Raw genomic sequence first — 12,186 nt, forward strand, 5'->3', positions numbered from 1 at the left:
TTAAATAATCATATACAAATGATCGGTCTCAGCAAGCACTGTGTAGTGTGTTGTAACGTAACGCCACCGAAACGGCGACCCTCTGTAAACGTTATGAATTCAAACATGCCAGTTTGTAATATTTTGTATTATGCTCTTCTTGTCTTTACTGAAATCAAACTAATCAAACAGCAGAATGCGCTTACAAACCAGGAGGGAGCGATTTGACTTTTGGCTAACGTAATGGACGCGCTGTTGTTGATGCTGACTCGCCTTTAGCATACATTGCATTTATTACAAATTTAACTTTACACGAAACGTGTGTTTTAACTTCACCTGGGGAAACTGACTTCACTTTCAGAGGCTCGGGGGAGGGGGGGGGGGGGCAGCTCGGTCGCTCCAGTCTTTGCCGGGATGCAGGGCCACCACACCGCAGCAGACTCGCTGTGTGCGAGCCAGAATGTGCGAACGCCGCTCTGCACGTTTAATGCAGGGACGTAGAGTATTTGAGGGGCAGGGGGCTGAGATTACATCTACAATTATTATTTACTATTAATATAATATAAATAATTTATAATTGTTTGTTTCAATGTTTTAAGAAGCCTGTGCACATAGTGGCAGTTTGTTTTTACAAGCAAAGTTTTTTGAACACCAAAGTTAGGGGGGCAGCTGGGGGGGCAAGGCCCTATAGTGGGGGGTCATCTGCCCCCCTTTCCTGTTGGGAGGGCCCTTCCGTAACAGCAATCTGGCAGGTCGAGTGTAGAGAAAACATGTGAGGTGAATGCAGAATTATGATGATATAAGAGATTAAATGATATGTACTTCCTTCCCTACCCCCCTGGCCCAGGATTTTATTTTATTATATAAAATGAAGATGTGTCTACTGTATTCTGTCAGGTGGGAGTACTCTCCAGAACTGCAGTTACTCTAGCTATCAGAGGTTTACGGTGATCAACAGACATGCCAGGTGCAATAAAACACCCCACAAGTGCATAACAATTCTATGTATGAATATTCATTCCTTTAATTATGGATGTGCAATTTACACACTTGGATGTACTATTTTGGATCCTTTTGAAATCAGCTTTTGTTGTGTACTAATCCTCTTAAAAATGTATGTGTAAGTATGTATAAGTGTAAATGTAAAAGTGTAAGATGTTTCCATGCAGGCATTTTGCCCAAAATGTCTCACAAAAGGAAAAGAAGGATGGAAGATGGACAGAGGGAGAGGAAGCAGTGGGGAAGCACTTGGAATAATTCAGCATGGGAAAGTAACAGAGGTTTATGGCTGGAAAACACAGAGTGAAGCCTGCATGGGATGTGAAAAACAAGGAAAAACCCAGAGAGACGGTAGGGAAGGAAGTACATATCATTTAATCTCTTATATCATCATAATTCTGCATTCCCCTCACATGTTTTCTCTACACTCGACCTGCCAGATTGCTGTTACGGAAGGGCCCTCCCAACAGGAAAGAGATCATTTATTTCCCTTGCTGAGCGATGCTGGTAGTAGTGGCTGTGGGTAGTCTTAGTTTTGGGTGGATCAGCTTTTCCTAATGAAACCCAGTTGGCTGGGAAGTCCGTCGAGAGGCAGGGATGTAGTCAGTGGTGGTTTGGGTGGATTTCTTATAAATACTGAAGGAAATGGGCAAAAACAAGTTATTATGTCAAGTTATTCTCCCCTCATCCTCATCCTCCCACAATGAGCCATCATTTTTGCACAACAGCCCATGTGCTTTTGAATGTGCGGCCCATGTGTCACTGTTCAGGGGTGGATTAATGTAATTTTTTAGTGTTTTATGGATTTGTCATGTGCTCATGTCATGTGAAGTGATTTTTTGTTAGTGTAATGCTGTGTATTAAATTGATTTTATTTTGATATTTTTTGCGTTCTGTGTTTTTCAATCACAATCTTGTTTGTCTTCATTCTTTTTTCAGCGTCTGTTTTCTTCTAGTTTTTTTAGTTTCAACTTTCTGTTTTGGCATGACATTTAACTGTGTGTTCTTGCTCTTCGGCTTCTTTCTGTCAATCATCTCCTTCTTTACTTATTTTTATTTCTGAAGTGAGTGATGAGTATAAACCCAGCTACATCCTATGGAAGAAGCCAGCGATGACCCTTTATTAACCTATGACTGCACTGAACCTGCATGCCTTATGTGTATATATTTGGATTTTTGTACTGTATGCCTATACACTGACCCACACAGCAGTCAGTCCCTCTGGTCCTGCTGACCAAGAGGCTCCATCTCCTCTGGCAGCGAGCCGTGACAGTGGTCAAAAGCTTAGTGGAGATCAAACACTCACTTTAACCAGAAAAGACAAACCAAAGCTCAATTAGCCCTGTGTACATAACCATCAGCTGACTGCAATCACAGCACAAGGGAAGACAGAACCAGACTGGATTAGCACGACTCTTCTCTTCATATTGACTTACAGCATCCAGCATTACAACATTGTGAATGAAGAACTTCTATTAATATGAGAATATAAGGTGTCTGCAAGGCATCTGGTGTTGTGGAATAATACATATTTTAGGAGGGATGTGATGAAAACAATCTCAAACCACTATACACCAACATCCATGCCATGCCTGTCAAAGTTCCTGGAATCTCTGATAAATAATTAATTGAAGGTGTTTCTGTCTAGAGCCTCCTTTTTGAGCCATTCTTAGACCGGCTTTAGAGCAGGACACAGTACTACCACTGCTGTTACTTTGGTCGTAAATGACATTGTATCAGCCTTAGATAATAAAAAGCACTGTGCCACACTTTTTGTTGATCTTTCAAAACCATTTGATACAGTAGATCATTGCTGGCTCTTGCAGAGGTGGTGAGATATTAATGCTTATAACTGGTTTAGGAACCACCTATCAAAGAGACAACAATCTGTTGAATTGGGAAGCTACAACTCTTAGTTTTTATCAGTAACAAAAGGGCTCAAATTTAGGACTAGTCATTTTCACTATATCAATAATATAATCTCATTTTTGGTAAACTGCCATGCCCATCTGTATGCGGATCACACAGTGCTGTATCATGTTGCTGATTCTGTTCATCTAGCAATTGAAAACTTCCAGCGTTCCTTTAATTTTCTGCAAGAGACCTAAGATTTGTACTAAACATTGATAAAACAAAGTTGATGCTATTTTCCAGAGCTATAGATTATACTAACCTTAATATTTCCACTATGCACAGACTTACTGTCGAAAGTCACAGAATATAAATATCTCAGCATCTGGATTGGCGAAAAGCTCTCCTTCAAATTTCGCATTGATAATCTTGTGTGCCGACATAGGCAAAAAGTTGGCTATTTCTACAAATCAAAAGGAATCTTTCATTTCCATGTTCTGTAGGAAACGTATTGTTGAGGCAGTTTTCTTGTCAGTCTTGGACTATGGTAATGTGTTTTATAGACATGCATCATCTTCAACTCTTAAATCTCTGGACTCAGTATATCACTCCGCCGTGAGATTAAATAACCGGTCATGTCTACACACAGCCCGGTCTCATGGAAGTTTGTGTAAATGTGACGTTATTTGAATCTATTGATACGTGTTCACGGAGACGTTTTGCCTCCCGGCTTATGGAGCGACCTTTATGCGAAAATAATGTGACATTTACACGTAAAAAACGAGAAAAACGTCTCCGTGAACACGTATCAATAGATTAAGAATAACGTGGACATTTACATGAACTGCCGTGAGACCGGGTTGCTACACATCATTGTATTTTATATGAAAGGGTTAGGTGGTCTTCTCTCCAAGAGAGATACTTACTGGTATCTCTTTAACTATTTTACTTCCTGTTCCACGTGCTCGCTCTGAACTTGGAAAAGCTGCTTTTAACTTTAGTGCAACGTACTCCTGGAACAAATTACAGCACTTTCTTAAAACCAACTCACTTGTGCCTTGTGGACAGTTTAGACATTTGATTTTAAACCTCCAAACTTCTACTGCTTTACATAATTATATTTTTTTTTACATCCTTATTATCCTAATGTATTTATCAAATCATTTTTACAATTCAGAAAGTTTTAGTATCTTTCTACGGTTCTTATGATGGCGTTGCTTGTGTTCTATGTTGTTTTGTTATAGTTTTCTCTTACTGACTCAATGTCATTTTAAATGACAGTCGCCCTTTAATGATCTCTCGAGTATAAATAAAGGTTGAATGAATGAATGATCCACCTTAAAAACCCAAAAATTTGTGCATACACAAAATGGTCAAGCATAACTTTTAACTGGGAATATTACACAAAAGAACCATTTAAAGAAATAATATGTAATACTTCTGCATTAAATGTCTGTTTCCAACAATGTTGAACCCAGAGGAAACTGTCATTTTAATCAATGCTTCAACTTCCGAAAAGATAAACCAGAGTGTGTTGTAAATCATACATCACAGAATTGTACTCAGTACAGTAAGTGTTTACTGTCGCAGTAAGCAAAACACAATGCAAAACACTGTGAAGTATAGTCATATCCATGTCATGATCAAGCTAACGCTAACGTTGTTCCGTTAGTTACTTTACTTTACTAGGGTTAGTTACTTTATTTTTCTCAAAAGAGGACAGGAACTATATTGTGGGTGACAGTCCTGTGTTTCCACCGCGTAATTTGGCGCTCTTATACTTCTTCACCTTACTTCCTGCTTTGCTCCCGTCAGAACTACTACGGCCACTAGAGGGCGCCACCACTAGAAACCTAAATAAAGGTCAGAATGATGCTGGATAAACAAGGGAGGACAGTCTCCTTAAAAGAATTACAATAACCACTGAAGGATTCTACTACTTCTCACATCTTGCACACTTAATGTTTGTACTCAAGTACCATTTGGGGATATTTATACTTTACTTCACATTTTATCGTTATTTATACTTTACACAACATTTTATTAAACTTGTAACATAAGTTTTCTACTTTATTTAAATTAAATTTAGTTACAGATAAAGATTTTATATTAAAATTTAAGAGCTCATAAAGCTCATAAATGTGATGTTTCTTAACATAGACCCATCAAACTATGTCTGTATCAGTGCTAACAATCTGATGCCAGCGAAGGAGCCTGAACGATAATACTTATGTACTTTTATTTAAGTCAAGTATTCTTTATGTGGTATTGCTACTTTTACATACTACTTTTACTTTACGTCACAACTAGTGAGGGATTTGAATACTTTTTCCACCACACACACTTCCACTAACACACTCAAATAGAGCGTGTGACAGTACTAATGTGGAGGTACTGTAAGTATTAGCAGATGTCTTCAATTAATGATTACCGATCGCAACCTAGAAACAAACAAACACACACACACACATACAGTATAGTGCATTTCACTATCTTTGTGGGGACCCGTCATTGACATAATGCATTCCCTAGCCCCTTACCTTACCTTAACCATCAAAACTAAATTCCTAACCTTAACCCTTACCCTCACCCTAACCATAACCTAATTCTATCCCTAATCCTAAAACCAAGTCTTAACCCTCAAACAGCCCTTTAAAGTTGTGGGGACCAGCATTTTGGCCCCACAAAGCTGTCCAGGCCCCACAAGTATACTGTATTCCCGGTTTTTGGACCCCATGAATATAGTTAAACGCACACACACACACACACACACACTCACTCACATTTTCAGTCCAGAAAAATAATCCCAAAAGATGATTCAAATTCTGAGGTTTTCTCAGAACAAAGTGTCCCCGAGTGGCTGGAAGAGATCAAAAGTACTCTAAGTACACGCTGCAGAGTCTCTTGATGGACTTTGCAGACGAGCACTGAAGACGACAAAGTATTCTAATGCTTACTGTGTTGTGTCTGGGTGAGTTCAGACTGATTCATAACTGACAACAACAATCCAGGAGCTCACGCATGCACGCACGCACACGTATACACACACGCACGCACACATCCTTGTTCTTTAAATCAGCAGACAGCTTTTGTATAGACTGTAGATTATGTCGTTGCTTTACTCATCCTCGTGTCATCCAAACTGTCTGGGTGTCCTCTTTAGACAAACACACAAACCAGCAGAGCTTTCAGTCCACTCACAGCCCTAACTAGAGGAAGCACTGTGAAGTTCAGCTGTCTGCGGACAGATCAGGAGCAGCTATAGTCTCTGACATTTCAAAACAGTTTGTCTGAACCAGCTCAGATGTGATGTGATACATCAAAGCAAAGATTTTAAAGTACCCTGGTATTCCAGCGTTGAGTTTTATTATTCATGAGCCTGGCTCCCTGTCTGTATACATCAAGGCTTGTTTTAAAGCATGCATTCAGGGTATCCTGTGTCAGACGATGTCCTGCCCATCTGCCCATCTCATACAGCACCCCTCTCTTCATTGCTCAGCCCTCTCTGTGTTGCCCCTTGGTCCGTTCCACTTGTCCTTTAACCTCTGTTCTTTTCCATCTCACCCTCCTCTCCGTCATTCTCTGCCCTGACATCTCTGTTTACGCCTGTTGTTAGGTCTATCCCCATGGCGACCAATCTGGGCCCTAAGACAAGCGTCTGGGCTCGCCAACATATCTGGGGAGAAAGGGTGGAAACGAGAGAGAAAAGAACTCAGATCCAAAACACTCTGCAGACATGGCAGCGAAAAATACCTCTGTCTGGGAAAGCGAGTCCAGCTCCTCAGCTTTCTTTATCTCTCAAGACACACATGGGGCAAGTGAAAGATTCCAAAATGTAGGGACGAGGAGAGAGGCAAGGGAGATTCACGCTGCCGATTCCTACGACTTCTTCCTCTCCGCTGCGCCCCACAGGAATAAAGTCTACAAAGAAAAAGAAATGAGTCACCACAGGGCATGGTAGGAGTAAGAGCATGTTAGAGAAACACCCACAGAGTTAAAAAAGGGGGGGTCCCATTTGAGTTTCATCCTCTACCAGTTTAACATGAGAGAGGCCTTACATGAAGCTGCTGTGCAGAGCCTCTACCCTGTACCAGAGCAACACTGACATCATTGTTGTTCCACAGCCCTCGCTGGGCTCCACTGTGGTAGGTCCTCACTAGTATAGGCTTTTACACTATGTTCCAAACTATTTCTGCTCTTTGCCATAACACACCATGATGGGTAGACAGATGTAATAAAAGAGTCCAGATGCACAAGAAAGAAGTTGATGAGGTAATGTTGTGTTGGTTTAAAAGGCACGGTATTGGTGAACGTGGTGTCTTTCCTGCCATAGGTTGATACTTTATTGCATTGTACCTGCAGGACACCACAGCTCCGTTACACATTTCCTTTCATGTTGGGGACAGATGCTACCACATAAACACTTGCATTTATAGCTATTGTTAATTTCCAATGCCCGTCCCTAAAGTCATAAAACAAAACACATATGAAACATAGCCACATTAAAAAACATACAAGTGTAGCGGTTGTGTACTCTCTGTGTGTGTAGTGTTGACGAACTGACCTAAGAGCCTGTTAATTAACCCGACTCGTGTCAAGAGGGTCTGGCTGCAGACCTCCAGTGTCAGGCTGCTTCTGTTGCAGGCTCCACTCTCAGGCTGCCCCCAGTGTCAGGACCGGAAATAACAAACTTTTTGTGCGTGTCTTGAAGGAGTCTGGCTCAATCTGTTCCCACGCTAGCCTCCAGCTAACGTTAGTTTAGCTAATAGCTAATTCGGCGGACCGCTAGCTGATTGTAGCGCTCTGCCGTTAGCCTCCACAGTTAAGCTAACGTTAGTTTAGCTAACAGCTAATTCGGCTAACCGCTAGCTAAGACAGCATGTAAACTTTATGTGCCAGTTAGTGTCCAAAACTAGCTGTAAATTCAAAGATTACCTCTAGTTTTTATGTATTGTGATATCACCATGTTTCTAGTTCTACACCCATTTCTGCAGGTGTTGTTTTTGATATTTTGAATTTCTCTAAAGAAGATTGCAGTGCCAATTTGTCATTTTATTTTCATTATTTGTAAATAAACCATCTGTTGAAAACGTACAAACCGGTGTCTCGGGTTTACTCTGTGGCTTGGGGCATAATAGCTGAGATTACTTCAGTATGTATAACCCTCTGATCGGACATTAACTTGTGTCAATAAATACATTTTCCATTAGGAAATGCATATTCCATTAAGCTCAACGTTTTTACATGGACTAATGTCGCTAAACTATAGCAGAGACTATGACTATATATGAATGGCGTTATTTTGACACTTGATGTAGGCTAATGCGATAATAATGCTGGTAGACTTATAAATTCATGTTTTTTTGTGTTAGTGTTGATTAATTTTAAATTAATTAAGAATAAATCAACAACAAAGCGGCTTCTTCCAAAAGTGTGTATACAGTACAAGTTTCTTGCGCATAAGAGATCGTCAGATAACCTGATTGCCAGTCAAACGTTAACCACCGTTAGCGTAACTTATTTATTACAAACCATCCACATTCGGTATTATCATTCGGCAATTTGCAAACGTAACCCGTGGACTCAGGGTGTTCAGTCCTTTAAGACTCTTGATTACATTAGACTCGAGCCGGCCCGCTCGAGTCTAATGTAATCAAGCGTCTTGGTTGTTGTGTGTTCACGGCAATTCGCACATTATCGATGGGGAAGTACAGTACATCACATACAAATACACGTCATGTTATTTTGGTAGTTATGTTAAGTTAAATGTCAGAGAAGTGAATGTTGCTACGTGGTAGGTAGGCTGTCACGAGGAGACCGCCCACCAGGCTACTGAACGAGACCGTAAAGACGGTAACCGAGGGTACTGCATGAGTCTATATTCAACCGGGTGTCTAGGTTCTCGGCAAGTTTGAGTCATCAACCGATCCCAGAAGCCTTTATTTCTCGTGCATCTTAGATGATTGTGTACATACAAATGCATAGACTACATTATCGATGGATATCACATACAAATGCACTTCATGTTATCTTAGTAGTTATGTTAAGTTAAATGTTTGTTACATTGTAAGTTAAATGTTTGTTACATGGTAGGTAGGCTGTCACTAGGAGACCGTGCACCAGGCTACTGAAAGAGACCGTAACCGTGCCTAAAGCACATGTCTATGTAATCACCGGTGTCTAGGTTCTCTGCAAGTTAGAGTTATCAACCGATAGCAGAAGCCTTTCTGTCTTGTGCATTTTAGAATTGTGTTCATAACTTTATGAACTAATAACTTTACATCTGTACTTTACGGGATCTGTTGGTCCATTAGACTGGTGATGGTGTGTAAGAATTTACCCTAAAGTCTGCAGAATAGCACCAATGTTTTTTTGTTTTTTTTTAAACGACCAAAATTATTAATTATTTTGACTAATAGTTTAAGATTAGAGGATGTTGAGTGAATCACAGACTAGTTTATCTAAACGTTTGGCCAGGATACTGTAGAAAAACCATTTATTTATTTTTTTCAAAATTGAATTGAATGAAATTGAATAAAACACCGTGGAAGAACATTGTATGGAACCCATACCTCAGCAGTGTTGTTAGACATTCAGCAACTCAAACACGTTCATGTCACAGAGGTCAAATCATTCAGGACTAGGTCTCTGAAGTCATGACACTAGTTCCAGATTGGCGGGTTCTCCATCCTCGTCCTCTGGTTGGTGGACTTCTCTGGCAGAACATCATCACTGACAGACATCACAACTCTGTAGAACAAGCATGGTTTAGCCTTCTTCCCATCCTGGACATTATTTCATCGTGGAACAATTGAAAACATAAAACTGTTCCCACCATGTAACGATCCAGCCCGAATAGTTCCCTGTGTCCATTTCATGTTCACCTTTTACGAAAACAAGGCAGGAGATGTTCCCACTCCATCTGAGGTTGGGATGAGATGACAGAAGAGGCCTGGAACTAATAATAACTTTACTTCTAATTTCATAGATAGTTAATTAAACTTATAGGGCCTAAGTGTGTGAAATGGCAACGAAAAAATCATCCTAAAATATAGCCAAATTGCACCAGTAAAGTACAGGTATCCCTGAAAACTCAACTTGAATAAATGTACTTAGTTGTATTGTATTGTTGTATTGTTATCTGAATATTTATACTTTATTCTTTATTCTTCTTCCATAGGTTTTTTTGCATCACTTCTACTGTACTTCTGCATACTTAGCCTTAAGTACTTTGAGCTAGCACACTTGTATTTGGCTTTTTGATATCTTTAGCAGTTTTTGTGTGGTAATGTTTATTTAAGATCTTTTCTGAGTTTACAATAGGTGTGTATTGTGCTTCTTTAGAGTGATAGCTTTTCAGCTTATAAGCTTTCAGCATTCGGGAAATGTATTTTCTAGTTGAAAAAAAAAAGAAGAGATAAGAGAAAGGCTAAAACAGATTAAAAATGAAAAAGGCGAGTCGTGACAGCTGAACAAAAAGAGCAAACTGTCATGGTTGGAAAAGTCTTGGCTGGGGTTTCCAAACCTATCAAAGCATCAAATTATCTTTACACCCACGGACTAACAGTACCAAAAGGCTTATCTGATCACGGTAGAACTTGAGAAAACAAGGCCCCATTTGTTATCTCTGACTGTGACTCATGGTCTTGTAGGTTTAAGTTGGGTGTTTCTGCAGATTGTCATGAAGCTGGCCCTGACCAGCTGTGGATCCTGCAACAAGACGCTTACATAACCGCAGCAGCGTTGACAGAGAAGACAAAAGAAGAGTGTGGTATATTTCTCCCAGCTAAAAGATTACAGGGTCTCCTCACACACTCAGCACAGTCTTGGGAATAAAAAAAAAGGGGACAGTATTTCAGGGAATACAAAGTTTAGATGCTAGGGCTAGTTATCGCCAATGATTTCCCAAATCAATTCAATTTCAGTTCCTATACATAAAAGATATAAGAGAGATTTTTAGAGAACTTCTGCTGTAAATTGTACAAGCATGAAGCAACCCTCAAATATTTTTATTTACAGGAGGAAGGGGACGGCTCTGCAGCCCTTGTGCATTCTTGGTGGAGATGTGGACATGGTTGATGAGTACAGATACCTGGGTGTTAACATCGATAACAGGCTGAAATGGAAGACTAACAGCACGGCTGTATACAAGAAAGATTTATCGGTGTCTTTTGCCCCCAAGGCAGCGCTGGCTGGAAGGCACCGTTGGGAGGCACTGGTTATGGTTATGGTTATGGTTATGGTTAGGATTAGGGTTAGGTTTGGGTTAAAACGCAACACCCAGAATGGGTGCTGCGAGGGTCACGGGCACAAGGGGACCACTGGTGTGAATAAAAACACTTTAAGGAACTCCTTAAAAACCAGGTTCGGCTAAATAAAAATGACGGGGCTGTTTAAAAAGGGGGTTTAGATATTAAAAAGAGGTTAAAAGAACCACTGGAAAGGAAGGACAGCGGGAATTTAAAACTTTGAATAAAAGGTCAACTCCACAACAACTCTGGTGTCTCTCCCAGAAGATTATTTTTTAAAAATAAATATAAATAAAACACAGTCGTGTGATAAATAAAATTATAAAAAGCCTGGTGTCCCAATATAAAATATTAACTCTATTATAATCTTAAAACCATGTTATTTAAATAAAAAAATTAAATACTGTCTGCGTTACTTGCTCTTGAAGTTAAAAATATCCATACACATACCATTCAGGGTTAATAATAAGTGCTATGTTAAAAGTGCTTTAAGAAGTAAAAAAGTGCCACACAATAAATAACATAAATAATTTAAAATACATCATATAAATAAAACTAAACTGTTAGTAAAAAATGCATAAAACCAATGGCATGTGTATAATTATGCTAAAATCTTGAGGCAAGTAATTCAATTCGTAATAATAAAATTAAAATAATAATGAATAATAATAATAATAAATATAAATTATATATTAGTGACAGACAAAAAATCCAATCAAATTCTTAAAATGTAAATAAGACAGAATAAAAGTTATAAAAGGACAAACAAGGCATCTTCAAAATATTTATTAAAATAAATAAAATCAAGGTATTGGGTAGGACCTCCTCTGTAGGAATAGATTAAAACCCCCGAAAGGAAAGAATAGTAAAAATGGAAAAAAAACATGCCATAAAGGAATTAAATATATAAAAAATGTTTTTTGCAATAAATAGTTATTACCCATAAAACAATGAAAAGTCATTTAAAATAGAAAAAGATGGAAAAAGCAAGGAAAGGAAAAGAAAGGTCGGGTATAATGCGCTACAGAGGAGGTCCAAATAAAACATGGGGAGAGAGGAGACCAGAGCAGTGGGAGGAAATATTTCTAAAAATACCCTGTAAAACTTG

This window comes from Perca flavescens, chromosome 6, assembly GCF_004354835.1.
Source record: "Perca flavescens isolate YP-PL-M2 chromosome 6, PFLA_1.0, whole genome shotgun sequence".
NCBI classification, from domain to species: Eukaryota; Metazoa; Chordata; class Actinopteri; order Perciformes; family Percidae; genus Perca; species Perca flavescens.